Here is a 19,784-nt window from a genome sequence, read left to right as displayed (position 1 = left end):
TAGACTGCCTCCCGGTGAGATTTCTAAATGTGGGAGATCGCGGCAGGTCACTACCGCTCGAAATGAGAAAGTTGCTGATCGAGTGGAAAATCTCTTGAGCAGCAGAAAGAATCGCCGCCTCTGGCATGCTGCGTGGTGCCGTTTGTGCTGATTTTGTAGCACAGGATGAGCTCCTACTGCTAAAAATCAGCACAATGTACCGAATTCAGTTGCTTGCTGAACGTCGCCAGAATCTCGCTGAGTTTTTAAGTAACTCAGAGGAATACCGCTCTACGAGTTCCGCCTACCCCCAGTTATAGTATACCTAAACTTGATATGTAAGAGCTAGGGAGGCAGTATCCTCATTTCCTATTAAGCTTCTCTCTTACCTTCACAGCAGGCAAGATTTAATTGTAGGAACAACAGCCATGTTAAATGAACACCCCTTTGTTCTTTACCAGCCTGCTATGCAAAATATGCTATTTTTTCAGGTATTTCTGCTTGGCCAGAGCCTGAACACATGCCAGCTCGCCTGCCCTATCAGCATATCTGCTGCCCTGGGGGTTGCCTGTGAGTGTCATTTGTTCTTCTCCTCCTGTGCACATCAAAAATAGTCTTGTGTGTTCCCCCATCAATAATGTATTAGTTCCAGCCGTCACCATCTTGATAGAGAAGAAGTATATTTGTGCCCTATTAGTTGGGTGTCTTCCTCCCATGCTTCTAACCAACCTTCTTGCAGGCTTCCTGCATAGATGTGACCCCAACTTCAGTCTCTGACAGAGTGCACGAGGCAGAGCGGGCACCTTTGGACCCAAGGTTTTACTTCACTGGTTACAATGTGAGCTGTGCCCTTTATGCCTGTCAGCCGTTCAGCAAGGTCGTGGCAAATAAGATAAATCAATCAGCGACTATGGCATGAGTAACAGATTGCCTCTGGTACTAATCACTAATGTTCTCCTTGGCAGGAGATTAGGCCTGCTGTATATCACTGTGACAGGAGGCCCAGGCCTGCATGCAGCTCATTGTTTCTGCAGGGGAAATGTCACTTGGCCGGTGTGCAGGTATTGAACAGAGAATGCAGCCGACACTAGGACATTGCAGTTGACTTGACTAGTCAATTGAAGACATCTTTGCATTCTTTTCCAGCCACTGTTGTCTGTTTTGTGAGACTGAGGATTCCAAAGTCAGTGCCCATGGTACCAAAAGGCAAGCCCGGGGTAGGGTTTGCTCTCCCTACTTGACATGTGGCTCGAACTATTGATCCACGGCGTACACATAGCAGGTCACTCAGCGACATCTTGAGGAATTTGGGGACCCTGGGTCAAACGAATTTTGGGGGCCCTTGTGTGGATCAGCTTTGAATTTCTGATCCAGTTTCACCTTTTTCATGGCCTCTTAGGCCAGGTCACTGACAGTGCACAGGCACACTGGTCCAAATTCTAAATGTGTTTACATCTAATATTCCGGTATAGTGATATGTGGGTAATAATACTGGACACCATCCCATTTCTTATATGTGAGATCCTGTTTGGATCTAAAAAAAACTTTTTTAGGGATGCTGCATGAAACATAAACACAACATCTGTAAAATGTATGTAACAGACCCTCACTTATTAACCAAATGAAAAATAAATTGAATGAAAAAGCTATTTGGAACAATCTGTTTAAGAATTATTCAAGGTCATCAGTGCAAGAGAGTCTACAGAACAGAGCCCTGGGCCAGAGCCCACTTTGCCCATGCCTTAAAAAGTTTCTGAGGTCACTAGAGGGTGACGTAGTGCTGCATAACAAAGCGGATCACCTTGGAGGTGTTTGAGCTCTTTCCTCTCAATGCTGGAGAACAGCACAAGGGATCTTGTCATTTTCGCGTGGTAGATTAAACAGTGCTTAATTTGAGCCGGTGGTTTCCAGTGCTCAGCACCGCACTTAATTGGCAGCACCAGCACTTATGTTAGTCTGCCACATGGTAGCGCTGTTTCAAAAACAACAGTTGATGGACAGAATGCAGAACAATGTCATACATTCACCCCAGTACAAAGATCTGGGCCTAAATCCATCGTTTTTTTGCACTCCACACCACCCCAGTTCAGACATGGCCATATGCAAATCAGCAAAATGGTAGCGCTGTTTGTCTGATGTAGAGTGAGCACAACAACAGTTGTTTTCCAATGCAATAGACCATAACCTCTTCTTTGCTGGTGACGAGCTCAGCTCGTCATGAGGCACAGCGCAGCTGCACTCATGACGAGCTGAGCTCGCCACGGCCGTTGGAACGTTGCACGCGGGGATAATTTCCCCGCTGTGCTGAACGTTCTAAAACTGGGTGGGGCCTTGACGAGCTCAGCTCGTCATGAGTGCAGCTGCTCTGTGCCTCATGACAAGCTGAGCTCGTCACCAGCATTGCGGCGGCGCCGCACGCGGCCTCCCTCCCCCGCACAGGAGGCGAAAAACCCCCACAGGGAAGGGGTTAAAAATGACTATTACCTGCCACCCATGCTAATCTTACTGCTTTGGGGCCCTGGAATAGTCTGAATTGTTACACTTGAAGTAGTGTGATGGTTAGTAGCTGGTTTGGTACTGTCAACGGCAGTGCTGGCAGGGATAATAGGTAGTGTAGGCTGCAGTGGCCTCCTTGTGTGGGCCCTGATGCTTAATGTTTTACAAATTAAGCACTGGGTAGATGTCAGCTGAGACTACTACTCTCTTCAAAGTCACACCTCGTTTAAGCCCGGCAGCAGCAGAAGCATATAGCTTTGCTGCAGGAGTGATGATAAATTCAGCTCAAGGACAACTAGGCCTTGGGGACTTGTGCTGGTGATAAGGTAGGTTCTCAGTACACAGGGCAACTTGCTTCTGTCTCCTCCAGATCCCATCAAACCAAGCCTTTCACTTGTCCCTTTAGGCAAACGACCACTTCATAAAATCAACAAGGGTTGTGAATTCTCTTCAGTCAACCCTTCAGGTCATCAGGTGCTTGTTGCTGGTCTTCAGTTCACTTCTGCGAGAGTAGGCCCTTGGGGTTGGCCACTCTTTGCCCAGGTTCTAGCAGGGTCCATACCTTTGGACACAGTCTCTTTTCCAAGCATTGACTCCTCAATAGCACAAACGTCTCAGGTTATAGTTATACCTTGCCTTGCCCTACACCGACTGAAGGTGCGAGACATACGATCTCAACCCATCACATGCACAACATGGCACCAAAGCCACGTGGTTGGCTAAGTGTTGCTACCTCACCAGCACACCCTTATCCCCTCACCAATTTACATATCAACCATTCAAGAAAAGGTTATTTAAGTATACCATATGAACATGCACACAGCATTGCATCAAAGTCACAGAATCAGCAAAGATGTCTCCAATCTGAGCAAATGGACACATGAATGTATACCTCAGCAGAACAATCCAGACAGCATTCCTCTGCGCACAAGCACACACAAACACACACACACATCCGAACTCATATTGCTATACACAGATCCATAAAAGGATTTAGCCACCACTAGTTATTATAATCCCATTAATAAATAATTATTTGTTCTATTCTAATCTTGCTGGCCGCTTTTCAATAGGATTCGCCTCTATGCATTATCAAATACAAACAAATTTAATGTCCACAGACCTTTTAATTCTGGTCACTGAGAATCCAAACACCATAAGGGTGCTCAGACTACAAAAGAGTTATGTGAGTTACACAAATCGTGGAAATGCTCTATGCAAATGCACACAACCTAACACATTATGAGACTTTCTTTTCTCCTTGAAGGAGATATATTTCAGATTCACATTTTAAAATGTGTTTTTATTTTACCTACTGTTAAATATTTCTCCCTTAACATATTGTCAAAGAAAGCTGTTCACATGACAATCGGAATCCGAAAGCATTTATTGACAAAAGAAAAATGAATACCCACATAATAAGACAGGCGGAGATTCCCGCAGCACGAGACAGTGGAGCAAGCTCCTAAACAGAAGGCAAGATCAACATGTATATTCTAAGACGCACAAAGTGCCAGTATAGTCACATGACTAAAGTACTAGCAGGTGCCTAGTCAGATCAGATGGTGGCTTTTTAGGGCTTTAAAAAATAGCAACAATGTAAAAAGTTCCATAAGCACTTTCTGATTTTGTCACACCTCTGGAGTCAAGATGCAAAAGCAATTCTGTTGGTCAGTGATGGGCACTTCTGGTGAGGAATGTTAGCTTGAGCAAGAAAATATGGCGAAAGCAGGGAGTGGTTTAAGTAATGCAAGTAAACACAATCTGGTACTGCATGCTATAGTGCAGCCACAGAATGCAGCACAACAGGAGTAAATGGTGACCCAAGTACAATGTTTTTATATCCTTCAAGAAGATAGTCTTGATGGGAGGAAGAGTGTTTGCTCCTTTCATACTGAAGACATCAGCAAAGTCCACGCATACAGAGGAAACCTGATCCAACTTGGAATCCATTTCTTTCATTTTCAATGAGGGTGATTTTGGAGAGCTAAACATTTTAACTCCTGGGTGTATGTGTTTCTATGTGTAGGTAAGGACCTATTTAAGCAGTAGTGCATAGAAAACGAAATAGATGGGATCTACCAATAACCCTATGGCCGTAAAAGGTACAGTAATAGTTATATATAATGGAACTTTTTTTTCTAAACTATCCTTTCCTACAGGATTTTGTGTTCAAAAGTTAGGTTCTGATTTCCCTATTCTATATGTCTTTTTATAGATTCCCCCCAATGACCACCTTTTGAAGTATCTGTATTGTTGTATGGTCCTGAAGAAGGTGGTTGGATGTAATCAAAGCCCACACCGAAACGTGTGTTGGCCGTTTTTGGAAAAGGTTTCCCATCCCACAATGCTGCAACCAGGGCCGGACTGGCCATAACGGGCACCGGGCGTTTCCCCGGTAGGCCGCTAGGGTGGGGGCCGGTTTGGGTCCCCTGGGGGGCCTTTATTGTTACCAGGGTCGGCAATATCGCTCCCCTGTAACAAAATCGTCCGAAACTGGCCCTCGCAAACTGCTCGTCTGCACTCCTCCTCACCCCAGGGGGGTCCGGCTGAGCAGTTTGCCAGGGCCGGTTTCTGTTCCCAGTCCGGCCATGGCTGCAACGGATAAAAATCAAAACTGCATTTCCATTGTTGTTTGACCAGTGTATTTGTAGAATGCTGAGTCATAGTATGAATGTAGTGGACGATAGGGAGTAACTTTGGATGAATGTATGAGTGAGTGAAGTGTAATGTGGGGGTTTATTATGATTTAATGTAAAATATAACATTATTTTCTTTATTGTGAAAAACAGATGTCTGTCGCAGTACATGGAAGTAAATGTTAAAATGACCGTGTAGACTTTTTTATGAGATGTGTTTACTAAGACCAATGAATATGATAAAAAATATAAGAAAAATAAATGAATATGGTCTGTAAAAAGATAATGCATATGAAGCGTAAATGTATCTGTGGATCAGAAACAACAGCATTTGATATATATACGAGAAGAAATACAGGTAAAATAGGAACTTTCTCCAATTTAGTGGACATCAGCAAAGTCTACGTAAACTGAGGGAAACTGATCCCTCTTGAAATAGATTTTTTCCATTTCAGATTAGGGTAATTTTTGGAGAGCAAAATATTTCAACTCCTGGGTGTATGTGCTACTAGGGGTAGGTAAGTACGTCTTCAAGTAGAAGTGCATAAAAAACGAAATTGATGGGGTCTGCTAATAACATTATGGGCGTAAAAGGTACCCCTCAAGGAGGGGTTTTGTTTCTTTTTGCACAACTCCAAAAAAGTGACGTGCCCTCAATTCCTATTGTCTTCTGGTTGTTCCTTTGTATTAGTGGGAATGATGTGTTGTAACTGTAGGGAATGGTCCATGAAACAACCAGAGACCAAGCATACTAAAGCTTGGAGGACAATGTTACCCCCTGCAGGTACCTTTAACATGCCAGGAGGAACACTTGCATTGGCTTCAGAGACACATGCCACATATTCATTTCGAATGAGTTCTGCCTATTTTGCAAGGGCAGTTCTGATGAATGTTGGATGTACATTTCACCCAGATGTAGGCCAACAGACCCTATTGGTCACCTAAACTATGCTAGAAGAATTCAGAGATGTCTACAGACAATACGCCATACTGAATAAAGAAAAGTGAAGCGTTGTTTCTCCACAAATGGACAGTGCACCACACAAAATCAGATAGGTGCAAAACACAACCACATACTAATCCTTGGTCCCGCGCCGGTAGTGCTGGAAATTCCCCTCCGTGCATGCTCAAGCCTGAGCATACTGTATAGGGAGTTCTTCAACTGCAGATCTTTCGCTTAACAACTTGATTGTTAAAGTTAAAGTGATACATAAGTTCCTCTGTGTATCCAGCTTTGGGGATTACTCCTGCCAATTCTGTTCTGTTTTTATCCCCTACCTCAGCCTTCCAGTGTTCCGCCTATTCCTTCCAGATGTTTGCATCTCTCCTTGGTGCTTTATCTCACTGTTTCCTTGCTTTCCCCTAGGTCTCCTCTGAGCTTACAGAGTCCCTCTATTAGATTCCTATTTTCGAACATTACTAGCAGTTCTTTACATCAACATTACAAGATTCTGCCTGGAATAATCATTCCCTGAAATACCTCAAGCCTGCGTCAAACTCAAGTTGTGCTGCTGTCATCTGCAAGTCTTGAAACCCCCCCACTTCCAACTAGATGTCAATAGCCTAGTTAAAGCTCATGATCTGCAAAATGAAGTTTGTGCTATGATATTAGACTACAGGCAAAAGCATATCCAGAAACGACTCTATGCAATGAACCTTGACTGCTCCATCATCCACAATCTGACAGTTCAAAATGCCTCGATGATGAAACCAACTTTACCTTCTGGTCACACTTTGTAAAGACGACACAGATTTTCAGAATCAACAGATACCTTCTACGCCGTCATGGTATTTCTTGCACAACAGAGCTTCTTACTTTACCATACCCATCAAGCAAGACCAAGATACCTGATGGCCATTCCATCACCCCCAGCTCTGTTACCACCATCTATGAGAAAAGAAAATACAAGAAGGTGAAGATGAGATGATGTATCTTCTCTTGCTACATTCTCAGAACATGGAAATCGATCCCAATTCACATCCGACAAGCTTTATCCTGACTCCACTTCCAAAAGGGAACTGAAGGTGCAGATCTTGAAGCAACATGTTGTCTTTAAGAAAATTAACAACCTTGCAGATTTATGGGACAGCATGTCACAGCAACTACATCTATTGTGCATCTCTCTCTGTCTTGTACAGAGCATTAGTACTTTACAGTTAGTTTCATGCTATTTAAGGACCACTAGAACATTGGAGTGTTGGGCGCTCCATTAAAGACAATGGAGTGCTCCCGGCTTCTATTGGCCGGTAGAAGCCCAGAGCATCAACGTTCCAATGTTTGTTCACAACAACACCTGAACAAAGGCCTCACGGATCCCAAGGGGATTTCAACCCCCTTGGGCTCCATGAGGTATTTGTTTTACAAATTAGAACATTCTGCTCTCTAGGGGAGGAATGTTCTAATAACCTTGGAGCCCTACGTAGCTTCACCAGGATTACGGTCTTCTCCCTTGTTAAAGGCCCTTGCCTTCAGCTCGTGCCTTTAATGGCTGGTAGAGCCAGCTACGGCAGGCTCTAAGGCTATATTCTAAGCATGCATACATTGTAAGTGTTAGCAAGCTCAGGGTAGACATTGATTATGTTGTGTAGGCATTTTGCGGATCACTGACAAAATATCGTCCTACAGAAATATCGATGCAGAAATATCGAAGGCAAGAATATCGACATCCTATCTACAACATGGTAAGTACAAAAATATTGGGCAAAAAAATATAGATGTTAAAAATATCGATGCTAAAAATATCGTTTTTTTCCTGTAAAAATATAAATATAAAATAAAGTTAATAACACTAATAAATAAAATAAACATAGTTAAAATATCTAATAATGTTTAAAATTAATAAATAATACATATATAATAATAATACATGAATTAAACATGTACAGAAAATTATAATATATAAATACTTAACAATAAGTTGTAATAAACATTTAAATAATTTATAAATTAATAAAAAATAGTATAAATGACAAATACATTTACAAACATAAAACAAAAACATAAATAAAAAATAAAGAATTATGTTTAATAAATTAAAAAATATATATATACTTTTAATATTTTTAAAATTAATTATATACTACATTATCTTAATTTATACAAACAAATTTAGCTAAATAAATAAAAATACTATTCAAAATCCATAAGTTAAAAAAAGTACAGTAATAAAAATGTTGGATAGCATAGAACTTAAAATTACCATTTCCACTCCACAGAGCGCAACAGTAGAGAAACCGTTGGATAGCGTAGAGGTAAAAATTACTATTCCAACTCCAGAGAGTGCAACAGTGGGGAAAACGTTGGATAGCATAGAGGTAAAAATTACTATTCCAACTTTAAAAAGTGCAACAGTAGGGAAAGCGTTGGATAGAGTAGGGGTAAAAATTACTATTACAAATCAAAAGAGTACAACAGTAGGGAAAGCGTTGGATAGCGTACAGGTAAAAATTACTATTCCAACTCCAGAGAGTGCAACAGTAGGGAAAACGTTGGATAGCTTAGAGGTAAAAATTTGTATTTCCACTCCAGAGATTGCAACAGTAGGGAAAGCGTTGGATGCGTAGGGGTAAAAATTACTACTCCAACTCCAGAGAGTGCAACAGTAGGGAAAACGTTGGATAGCGTAGGGGTAAAAATTACTATTCCAACTCCAAACAGTGCAACAGTAGGGAAACCATTGGATAGTGTAGGGGTAAAAATTACTATCCCCACTCCAGAGAGTGCAATAGTAGGGAAAGCGTTGGATAGCGTAGGGGTAAAAATTACTATTCCCACTCCAGAGAGTGCAACAGTAGGGAAAGCATTGTATCGCGTAGGGTGAAAATTACTATTCCCATTCCAGAGAGTGCAACAGAAGGGAAAACGTTGGATAGCGTAGAGGTAAAAATTACTATTCCCACTCCAGAGAGTGCAACAGTAAGGAAAGCGTTGGATAGCGTAGGGGTAAAAATTACTATTCCCACTCCAGAGAGTGCATCAGTAGGGAAAGCGTTGGATAGGGTAGGGGTAAAAATTACTATTCCCACTCCAGAGAGTGCAACAGTAGGGAAAGCATTGGATAGTGTAGAAGTTAAATATAATATACTTATAAATAACTGTTGTAAATAAAATAATTTAAAATTTAATTTTTAAATATCTCTACATCATTTGCAAATACCCATTAATAATTACTAAAAACATAATTACAATTGAATAATTAATTAACAATAAAATAACAATAAATACTAATACATATTAATTAATAAATATAAATTACCAAATAATTAACAATTAAAAATATAAATTACTAATTAAAAAAAGTAATTACCAATTAAAAAAATTAATTCCCAGTTAAAAAATGTAATTGCCAATTACAAAACATAATTATCAATTAAAAAAATTAATTACCAATTGAAAAAAAAGTAATTACAAATTAAAATAATTAATTACCAATTAAAATAATTAATTACCAATTAATAATTAATGACAGATATAAAATAGTTATCAATACCATTCAAAAATAAATAATTACTTAGTTACAATTAAATTACTTCCCACCCAATTCCCCTATAAACCCACAACCCGCTACAGAACTAAAACGCAAAAATGAATTAAAATTAATTTACAACTAATAAAAATAAATAATTAATTTACTCTAATTAAATTACTTCCCACCCTATTCCCCTATAAACCCACAACCCGCTCCAGTACTAAAACATAAAATTAAATTAAAAATAAAATTTTTAAGATATAAAAAATAGTACACATATAATTTCAAACAAATAAAATACTTAACAAAAACAAATAACACATACATATAAAATACATAATAAAATACATAACAACAAACAAATATCGATATTAGTAACATCGAAATTAGTGACATCGATATATTTGATATAGATATTACTAACTCCGATATTACTTACATTGATATAAAAAATCGATATTACTTACCTTAGGGTCGATATTCCGTCCAATTATATTCTTGACCTCGATATTCTTCTCCTTCGATATTTTTGACTCGATATTACTGTAGGTCGATAATAGGGAATCGATATTTTGACTGTGCACCGCATATTGCATCACATTGTATAAGTTCCAAATATACAATAGCCACCTAAATTGAGCCTTGACTTGTCAACTAAGTCATTATTTGAGAATCAAAAGGATGAAGAGAGTAAGTACCTTTTCAATCAGTTGTTAAGCAATATAATGCAAAATCCTGGACATGAGTGGCATGAAACAATCTAACCGTAGATTCTGCCTAGTAACCACTGACTACCACATGGCCTGGAGACAAGACTTCACAATTGGGGCTCGATTCTGATTTGGGAAAAATCGCTCCGAATAGCCGTTCGGAGCGTTTTTCCCGTACGAATCGTACCCTGCAACCTCCCCCGTACGTACGAAGAAGTCCGATTTGTACCAGGAGCCGTACTCCGTACGAGTCGTACAAGACACCGTACAACTCTAATCTCCGTACGATTCTCCCTCGGAACCCGCTGTACGCGACATCTGTACGGTTCGCGGCTGGTTTTTACGACCCAGCAAGTACGATACGTGTCAGGTACGCACCGTATGACCCTTTTTCTACGGGAGCTGAAAACAGCCGTAAAAGCAGAGTTCATGCCGAAACAGGTACGGAATGGCCCCCCGGGTACGGTGCGTACCCCCCATGATTGCAGGGGTACGCACCGTACCCCTGCGATCATGGGGTGTACGAGCCGTACCCCCATTGCACGATCGGTGTACGATCGGTGTACGAGCCGTACCCCATGTACGATCGGTGTACAAGCCGTACCCCATGTACGATCGGTGTACGAGCCGTACCCCCATTGTACGATCAGTGTACGAGCCGTACCCCATGTACGATGGGGGTACGGCTCGTAGACTGATCGTACAATGGGGGTACGGATCATACACCAATCGTACATGGGGTACGGCTCGTACACCAATCGTACAATGGGGGTACGGCTCGTATACCGATCGTACATGGGGTACGGCTCGTACACTGATCGTACACCAATCGTACAATGGGGGTATGGCTCGTACACCGATCGTCCAATGGGGGTATGGCTCGTACACCCCATGATCGCAGGGGTACGGTGCGTACCCCTGCGATCATGGGGTGTACGGATCGTACGCTGTGTATGTGTTTGTGTGCTTTTCCGTACGACTCGCCCTTACCTGACGTGGACCGTACGAATTGCGTCCTCATACCCCGGTCCGGATCGTACTCGTCAGGTCGTACGGCATGTGTACGAGTCGTACGGTATGTGTACGAGTCGTACGGTTCACGGTTTCAGCCTTGCAATACGTACGGATCACGACGATTCGGATGGATTCACAGAATACGGATCGTACTTCGCGACTCGGACGGACGTACGGACGTTTTTTTTCCCGAATCGGAATCGACCCCCAAGTGTGCATATTCTTTTGGCATATTCCCTGGCAACATTCATCTAACCACATCCACCCAGGGCCCAGTTTGAATTTGTTGGTGTCCCTTCGGATATTCTTGTTGCGTTTTTTACTTTTGAGTGGCTTTTTTCTAATTTGAATTTTAACGGTTATTAAAAACGCCTCGCATTCCTGTATAGTTAGAACCAATAACTAAAAAGCACATCTAGTGAAGATCACATACCACTTCATGATATATTATTTTCTTTACATAAGATCAGCTTCAAGAGAAGACGTAAACCCTTATATAGAGTTTAACAGGTGAGATCCTCTTTTAGGCAGTGGCCCATATCCCTTGAATCAAACTTGTGATCCATCCTCACTTTTGAGAGTCAGGGAAACAGCCATGTTTCCGAAGGGTAGATCCTCCATGCGCTTTGCCAGTGGAAACCTTTGACGACCAGATCGTCAGAAATGGGGCCGTCAGTAAAAGTACCACAGACCTTGTGCCCAGAAGTTCCAGCATACTTTTTTCCTGTTCTGAGCCACCAGGTAAATCCTTCCTAAAATTAGAAACCAAAGAAACTACCCTCCCACGCTGTAAGAAAAGTCACATGTTGTCAGGGCCAATTCTTTTTTGTTTTTAGCTAGACCAAGGGGTTTGTTTTTGAAGATCAAACATCTTTGTTGAGCAGGCAAATTAAACATAATGTACAACCAGCTACATTTCAGTGTCTTCTCTAGAGTTCCACAACCATGGCTATGCTGAAGGCACAGAGATGCCACCTGCATGGCAGAGATCCGTAAGTATGGTGGTTGGCTTTTCCCCTGGCCAGTGGATACACTCCTCCACTCCCCTGGTGCACTACCTCCCAAAATCTAGCATGCAATTCGCATCTTTACAGAGCAGATGACACAAATTTCTTGTTCCTGCCGTTGTTAAAAAATAGGCTAGCTGTCTTTCAAGTGAAGCTACAGTTCGATCACCTGCCTTTATAGCCTTAGAGCCTCCTGCAGCGGGCTCTTCCGGCCATTAAAGGCCTGCTCCAGCATTAAAGGCTTGAGCCGAAGGCAACAGCCTTTCACAAGGGAGCGGGCCTTAATAGCAAGTAGAGTCCACTACGGAGGGCTCTAAGGCTATTAGAACATTATGGTATAAACCCAGAAATTATCTATATTAGAACATTGGAATGTTGAGCGCTCCATTGAAGACAATGGAGTGCGCTGGTCTTCTAATGGCTGGTAGAAGCCTGGAGCATCAACATTCCGCTGTTTGTTCACAGCTGTTGCTTTGTTTTACAAATTAGTTGCAACAGCCTTTCACAAGGGAGCGGGCCTTAATAGCAAGTAGAGTCCACTACGGAGGGCTCTAAGGCTATTAGAACATTCGGGCCCTAGAGGGCAGAATGTACTAATTTGTAAAACAAAGGTCTCACAGAGCCAGATAGGGATGAAATCACCCCAGTCTCCCTGAGGCCTTTGTTCACAGCAACAGCTGTGAACAAACAGCGGAATGTTGATGCTCCAGGCTTCTACCAGCCATTAGAAGACCAGCGCACTCCATTGTCTTCAATGGAGCGCTCAACATTCCAATGTTCTAATATAGATAATTTCTGGGTTTATACCATAATGGTCCCCATAAACTGGTGAGTAACGGGTCTTTTGTGGTAAACATGATGATGAAGACAATAGTTAGTCCTCACTCTTGTGCTCCTTTAAGCTCACTATTTCCAGGTTGTGGAATTGGAGTCAAAAAGCCTTCTGAATGACTGCCAATCTCTACAAATTATTATTTATTTATTTGTAAGTTTTGTATAGCGCGAACATGACCCAAGTGGTTATCAGAGCGCTATAAGGATGACGAAGAAAAAGGAACCTAGTTCAAAGACATAACCAGTTACAAGTAGGTCCATGTGTCACAAGCGTAAAAATTACAAAGAGGAGGGATATAGGTAGAAGGCAATTGCAGCAGTCGCGTAAAATGGATTTCTATGAATCGTATGAAGGCAATGAATGGTTGGGTTATGATAGTAAGTTTCGTAAGGCCAAGGAGCACGATTCATCTCTGACGTGGGATTGTCTCGACTCCATCTCTTGGCAGAAGCAGCTCCTGCCGGGCGCGACGAAGTCGTCTTCGCTTGGCGGGAATGGGTCGGCGCCCTCCCGCCATCATTCGGCGGCGCCCTTTCGAGCAGGCGCCGCTGGCGACCACCAACCAAGGAGTGGTGGGAACGGAGGTAAAAAAGGGGTTTGTTGGAACTTTAACAGAGGCAAGTGCACGAGGCCACAAGGGACATGTAAGTTCAGGCATGAGTGTGCAGGGTGCGGACACTCTTCACACCCTGAGAGTTCGTGCAGAGCCAAGAATGGTGATACAGGGGGTAGAGGAGGGGCCAAACAGGTCTAATGTCGACCATGGGGTACCGCTACCTACCCCCGTAGATATCATGGCAATGATCCCCTGGCTAAATGAATACCCTGATCATGTCTCCGCTGGGGTGTTGCGGGATGGCTTCTCGTATGGTTTCCACATCCCGGCAGGGGATTTTCGGGGGGAATCACTGTGTAAAAACCAACTGTCGGTGCAGCAGAATACGGCGGTGGTGGAAAGTAAGATTGCAAAAGAGGTTGCCTGGGGCCGGGTTGCTGGCCCATATAGGCACCTGCCAGTCCCTAATTTCGTTTGTTCACCGTTGGGAGTAGTCCCCAAGAAGGGCCCAGGTGAGTTTAGGTTAATTCATAATTTGTCGGCTCCAAGGGGTCTTTCGGTGAACGATGCGATTGATCCAGGAATTTGTTCGGTGCGGTACGCATCCTTCGATGAGGCCGTCGCCATGTTGAATCGCCTGGGGCCCGGAGCGCTGATGGCTAAATCGGATATTGAGTCAGCGTTCCGGTTGCTCCCGGTACACCCACAGGATCAGCGATTGTTAGGTTTTGTGTTTCAGGGACGCTACTACATGGATAAATGTATGCCAATGGGTTGCTCCATCTCTTGTGCTTATTTTGAGAAATTCAGTTGTTTTCTGCAATGGGCGTTCACCAAAGCCACTGGCCATACCCAGGTTATGCATTACCTAGACGATTTTTTGTTCTTGGGGGCAGCCGGCGACACACAATGTGCGCTGGCGTTACAGGAATTTTGCACTCTCATGAAGAGGTTCGGGGTGCCATTGGCACCAGGTAAAACGGTTGGACCATCCACTTCACTCGAGTTTCTTGGAATTGAGCTCGATTCGGTGGAAGGATGTTTCCGTTTGCCGGTGGGGAAGGTAGCGAAGTTCAGGGCTTCCCTGGAACTGTGCATTAGCAAAGAGAAGGTTACTCTCCATCAGTTGCAACAAGCAGTGGGCCAGCTTAACTTTGCCCTACGAGTGATACCAATGGCCCGCCCCTTTTCCCGCTCTATTGCACAAGCCATGGTTGGTCTCAAGGAAGGACACCATCGCACCAGACTGTCTGCAGAGGTTCGCCAGGACATGCGCATATGGTTGGCATTTCTGGCGGATTTCAACGGTTGAGTGGTGTGGGGCAAGTCACCAGCGTCCTCGGACGAGCTGGGTTTGTGGACCGACTCGGCAGGGAGCGTGGGATTTGGCGCCATCTTCGGTAACCGATGGTCGGCACAAACATGGCCGACATGGTGGCACACCAGTGGGCTCACAGGTAACATTGGGTTTCTTGAGTTGTTCCCCATTTTTGTGGCTCTAAAGGCATGGCCGGATGAGTTTCGTGATCGCACAGTGGTGTTTTGGTCCGACAACATGACCGTAGTTGAATGTATAAATAATCAGGCAGCACGCTGCAAGTGGATATTAAGATTACTGAAAGAAATTGTACTGCTTTGCATGAGACTGAACGTACAGTTTAGGGCGAGGCACGTACCGGGTGTGCTGAACCAAGCGGCTGATGCACTCTCTCGTTCCCACATGCAGGCCTTCAGGGGTTATCTACTTTCCGCGGACCTAGTGGCGGCACCATTTCCCGAAGCTCTCTGGTTACTCGGTGCCCCGGATTACAGGACCTCGTGGGAGCAAGCCTAGCCCCCAGGACAAGGAAGGCATACGAAGGAGCGTTTCGTTCCTATTGTGCATTTTTGGGTCCAGCAGGAGGGGATAATTGGGGGCAGGAGGAGTATGTTCTAAAGTTTTTAGTAGCACTCCACAAGGCAGGCCGATCAGCGGCAACGGCCAATAGGCACCGGGCCGCCATTGCATTCATGGCACAGGCGCATGGCATCAAGGACCCCACATCGTCCTTTCTGGTAAAGAAGGCACTACGTGCGTGGCAACGCCTCGAGGGTCATAGAGTAGACGAGAGGCGCCCGATTGGGTTGGAAAGATTGTCCCTGTTGATGTCAGTACTCCCCGCGACACGTTCCTCCCAGTCCGAGGCAGTGCTGTTCCGGGCCGCTTTCGCATTAGCATTCCATGGGGCTATGCGGGTGAGCGAGCTGGTGGCAAAAAATAAGCAGGATGTGGGGGGAGGACTGTGTCGGGAACACATTCTGATCAAGGGTGATTCAATGGTAATCACAATAGCCAGGTCCAAGACCGATCAGGGTGCTATGGGGGACAGTACTGTTGTCCAGCGCATGCGAGGGTCCCCCATGTGCCCGGTGAAATGCGTTGAGGAATATTTAGCGCAAAGGGCGGCAACATGGGGGGGAAGCTTGCTGAGACACACCGACGCCACCCCACTGACTAGGTTTCAGTTTCAGCGGGTGCTTACAATGGCAATCGCGGCAGCGGGCTTGGACCCGGGCGATTTTGGGACCCATTCCTTTAGGATCGGGGCTGCTACAGAGGCTACAGCCAGGGATCTGAGTGTGGAAAAGGTGAAACAATTGGGGCGTTGGTCCTCGAACTGTTATAAAAGGTATGTGCGGTTGCACATGTTGTGAAGCCAATGTCATGCACTCACGCTTCTTGTCTTCTGTTTGGTTTACAGTTTCGCAAGCATGCGATGCGGGGCGGACTGTGCAGTCGACACGACACCTGGGGACCAGCGGTCAAAGATCACCGACTGAGGAGAGAGTGGTGTGGGTCGTGGGCCACTCATACGTGAGGCGTGCCGCGGACGTATTCAAAGCAGGTGACATGATTCACGCGGCTGGGGAATACGGGTGCAGGGTGACCTTCCACGGAAGGGGCGGGCTCTGTATTGACCAATTTCAACGTTTTGTTGAGGGACTGTTAGAGCGGACAAGGTCACCGCCGTCTGTAATCATAGTACACCTGGGAGGCAATGATCTGGTGACACTCGGTAGGCGAGTACTACTCGAGCGAATTCTATCCACTGTTAGCTGGTTGGCAAGAAGGGTTCCGGGGTGCACGATAGCATGGTCACACATGATTCCCAGGAAGGTGTGGCGGGGGGCCCTCTCGGTATCAGCTTTGAATCATTCTGTAAAGAAAGTCAATAACAAGCTTGGTAGGTTGTTTCGCTCGGCGCAGCTGCACTGTATTCCGCATGGATGTATTCGGGGGGATCACATGTATCTCGAAGATGGGGTCCATTTGTCCCGGGAGGGAAATGTCTTACTCATAGGAGACTTCATAGCATGGTTAAGGGGTTTGTAAAAGCATGACCTTTAGTAGGAGTGTGGGGGGGCCGGATAGCCGGTCAACTATCCGGCCTGTGGCGGTAAGGTCATGATCGGTGAGCAGTAATTTCAAGGTCCCTAGAGGGGGGCGCCACCCATTATGGATGGGAGCGCCCAGGGGGAGGTGGCCATTGGCCCCTCACATGGGGAGGCGGCACCCACTAAGTATGGGGTCGCCTAAGGGAAGGCGGTCATAGGCCCCTCCCAGGGGAGGAGGCGGCTAGATGCCCCTCCTACGAATTTCCCGGGGCCAGGATATCCGCGACGGCGGATGTGAGAAACAGTGTGGGGTGGGAGGGGGGTCCACGCTACCTTCTAGATACCTCACACGAGTCCTCAGACGACCATTAAGATGGCGTCGAGTTAAATAAGGGGCCCTTTTTTAATTTTGTTTCATATTTTAATAAATACGGCCGGGAGGGTAACTCCCTCCCGCCTTCCAAAAGTTCAGAACTGCGTCCGTCTTCCCATCCTTGGGGATTGTGTTGGGAGGGGGTGACAGGCATCCCGGCCATATACAAATACGTAAGAGATAGATGTATCGTCCATACTTATGAAAAACTCATGCAGTCACCCACGCCAGTTACAAGTGCCTCCTTGCGGCTCTGAATTCCAATTTTTCTGCAGACTACTGAAGCTACCGCCCTCTGCTGGAGCTCATCAGACAAGAACACGACATTGCTTGTTTCCATGAACTAGCAGGGTTCTCCGAGTCAGCCTAAACACAGGTTTTAACAACGGCACTAATTATTGTCTTCCTACAGCGAAAACATGTTGCACTATTCAGCAGAGTACAGAACAGGTGCCACGTATGGATGAGCAGTGCACGCACCTCCCCTCCACGGAACAGGTGCAGCATAGCGCCACGGGACAGGTGCAGCTTAGCGCAACGGGACAGGTGCAGCATAGCACCACGGGACAGGTGCTGCATAACGCCACTGGATAGGTGCAAGATAGCGGCATGGGACAGGTCCAGCATAGCTCCACTGGACAGGGGCAGCATAGCGACCGGTGCAGCATAGCGCCACGCGACTGGTGGTGCAGCATAGCTCCATTAGCAGTGAAGATGTGCAGCTCTGGACCAGCAGCGCGAGCATCCCTCCCTCCCGAATACCTATAGCACGGCCTCGAGGGTGGAAAGTTCCATCATCCAGCACAAGTCCATGGCAGGTGGTGGCAGCCACAGTGCACGGTACCCTCACACGCGCCTAGTGCAGCACAGGATGTAGCAGTGCGACCTCCACACCCACTCTCTGCCCTGGAGAGAGTAGACAGCCATCTCAGCTTTTTTCTCTTGCTCTCTGCCTGTCTGTCTATATATTCTACGTTCTCTCACCTTCCCTCCCGTAGTGTGAGAGGCCTTTTTATTATGTTTTGGTTTTGGCATTATTTGCAATGTCAATAGCTCAAACTTGCGGAAATACGCGACCTATTGCATTGCAAATATAATAGGTCTCGCATTTGCGAGAGATTGAGCTATTGGCATTGTAAATAACAATGCCATTTATTTATTTGTTTTGAAAACCAACATATATTAAAAAGTTTGTCATTTACAATGCCAATAGCTCTAACTTTTGCAAAGCCGAGACCGTTGCATTGTAAATGCTTGTTTTTATTCTATCTTCTTCACAGATATTTAGAATACATCCTAATTATACTCCACCTAAGGCAAAGACTACACAATTCTAACAAGTAAGTATATCTGTTAACTTCCTAAAAGGCCCTAAAATGTTTAAGCCTTTTTCTAATAGAGATCTTTTTTAATTCTATCTTCTTGACAGATATTCAGAATACATCCTAATTATACTCCACCTAAGGCAAAGACTACACAATTCTAACAAGTAAGTATATCTGTTAACTTTCTAAAAGGCCCTAAAATGCTACCTACTAAACAACTTTCCCCTAGAAAAAGCAACAATTATTATAAAAGATTAATTTATAACATTCTTGCTCTTCCTACCAACAGAAACAAAAGAAGAACATACAAGAAATATTTTGAAAACACCTTTTCTGCATTTCTCTAAACAAGAAAAGATAACTGTAAGTATAAACTGTGAAATATAAATGTCTAAAACACATATAGAACTATATTTTACATTAACAAATATTTCTTTCTAATTTTTCCTAGCACAAGTAATAGAAAAATGACTGAAGGTGCTGAATTTGTAATGTCACAGAAAAATAAACGTTTGCTATGCTATATGGGGTATGTTTATAATCAGGAAAGACAAACAGGAACGAAAGTATTTTGGAAATGTACTAAATATTATTCAAATAAATGCTATGGTAGGGCTACTACTGAAGAAGCAAATGTATTGTTTACTAGAGAACACAATCACCCCCCTAATGTCACAGAAATAGAGATCAGGGATGCTTTGGAAAGTATGAAAGAAGCAAGTACAGGAACTAACAAACCAACAACACAGATCCTAAAAGAGGAACTTTTGAAAGTTCCTAGCCATGCTTCAGGTCAACTCCCATCAATTGACTCCCTAAAACGCACAATTGCACGCCAAAAAAGTCTCACTACCACAACTGAACCTAACCCTACAACATTTGAGGAAATTGCAATATCCCCAGAAATGAGCATCACACTAAGGATACATTCATACTATTTGACAACGAAAGCCCTACAAACAGAATTATTATGTTTGCTACTGCAACTAATTTAAGGAAACTACAA

Source organism: Lissotriton vulgaris, chromosome 4_1 (genome assembly GCF_964263255.1).
Source record: "Lissotriton vulgaris chromosome 4_1, aLisVul1.2, whole genome shotgun sequence".
NCBI lineage: Eukaryota > Metazoa > Chordata > Amphibia > Caudata > Salamandridae > Lissotriton > Lissotriton vulgaris.
Note: the sequence above shows the minus strand (reverse complement) of the source record.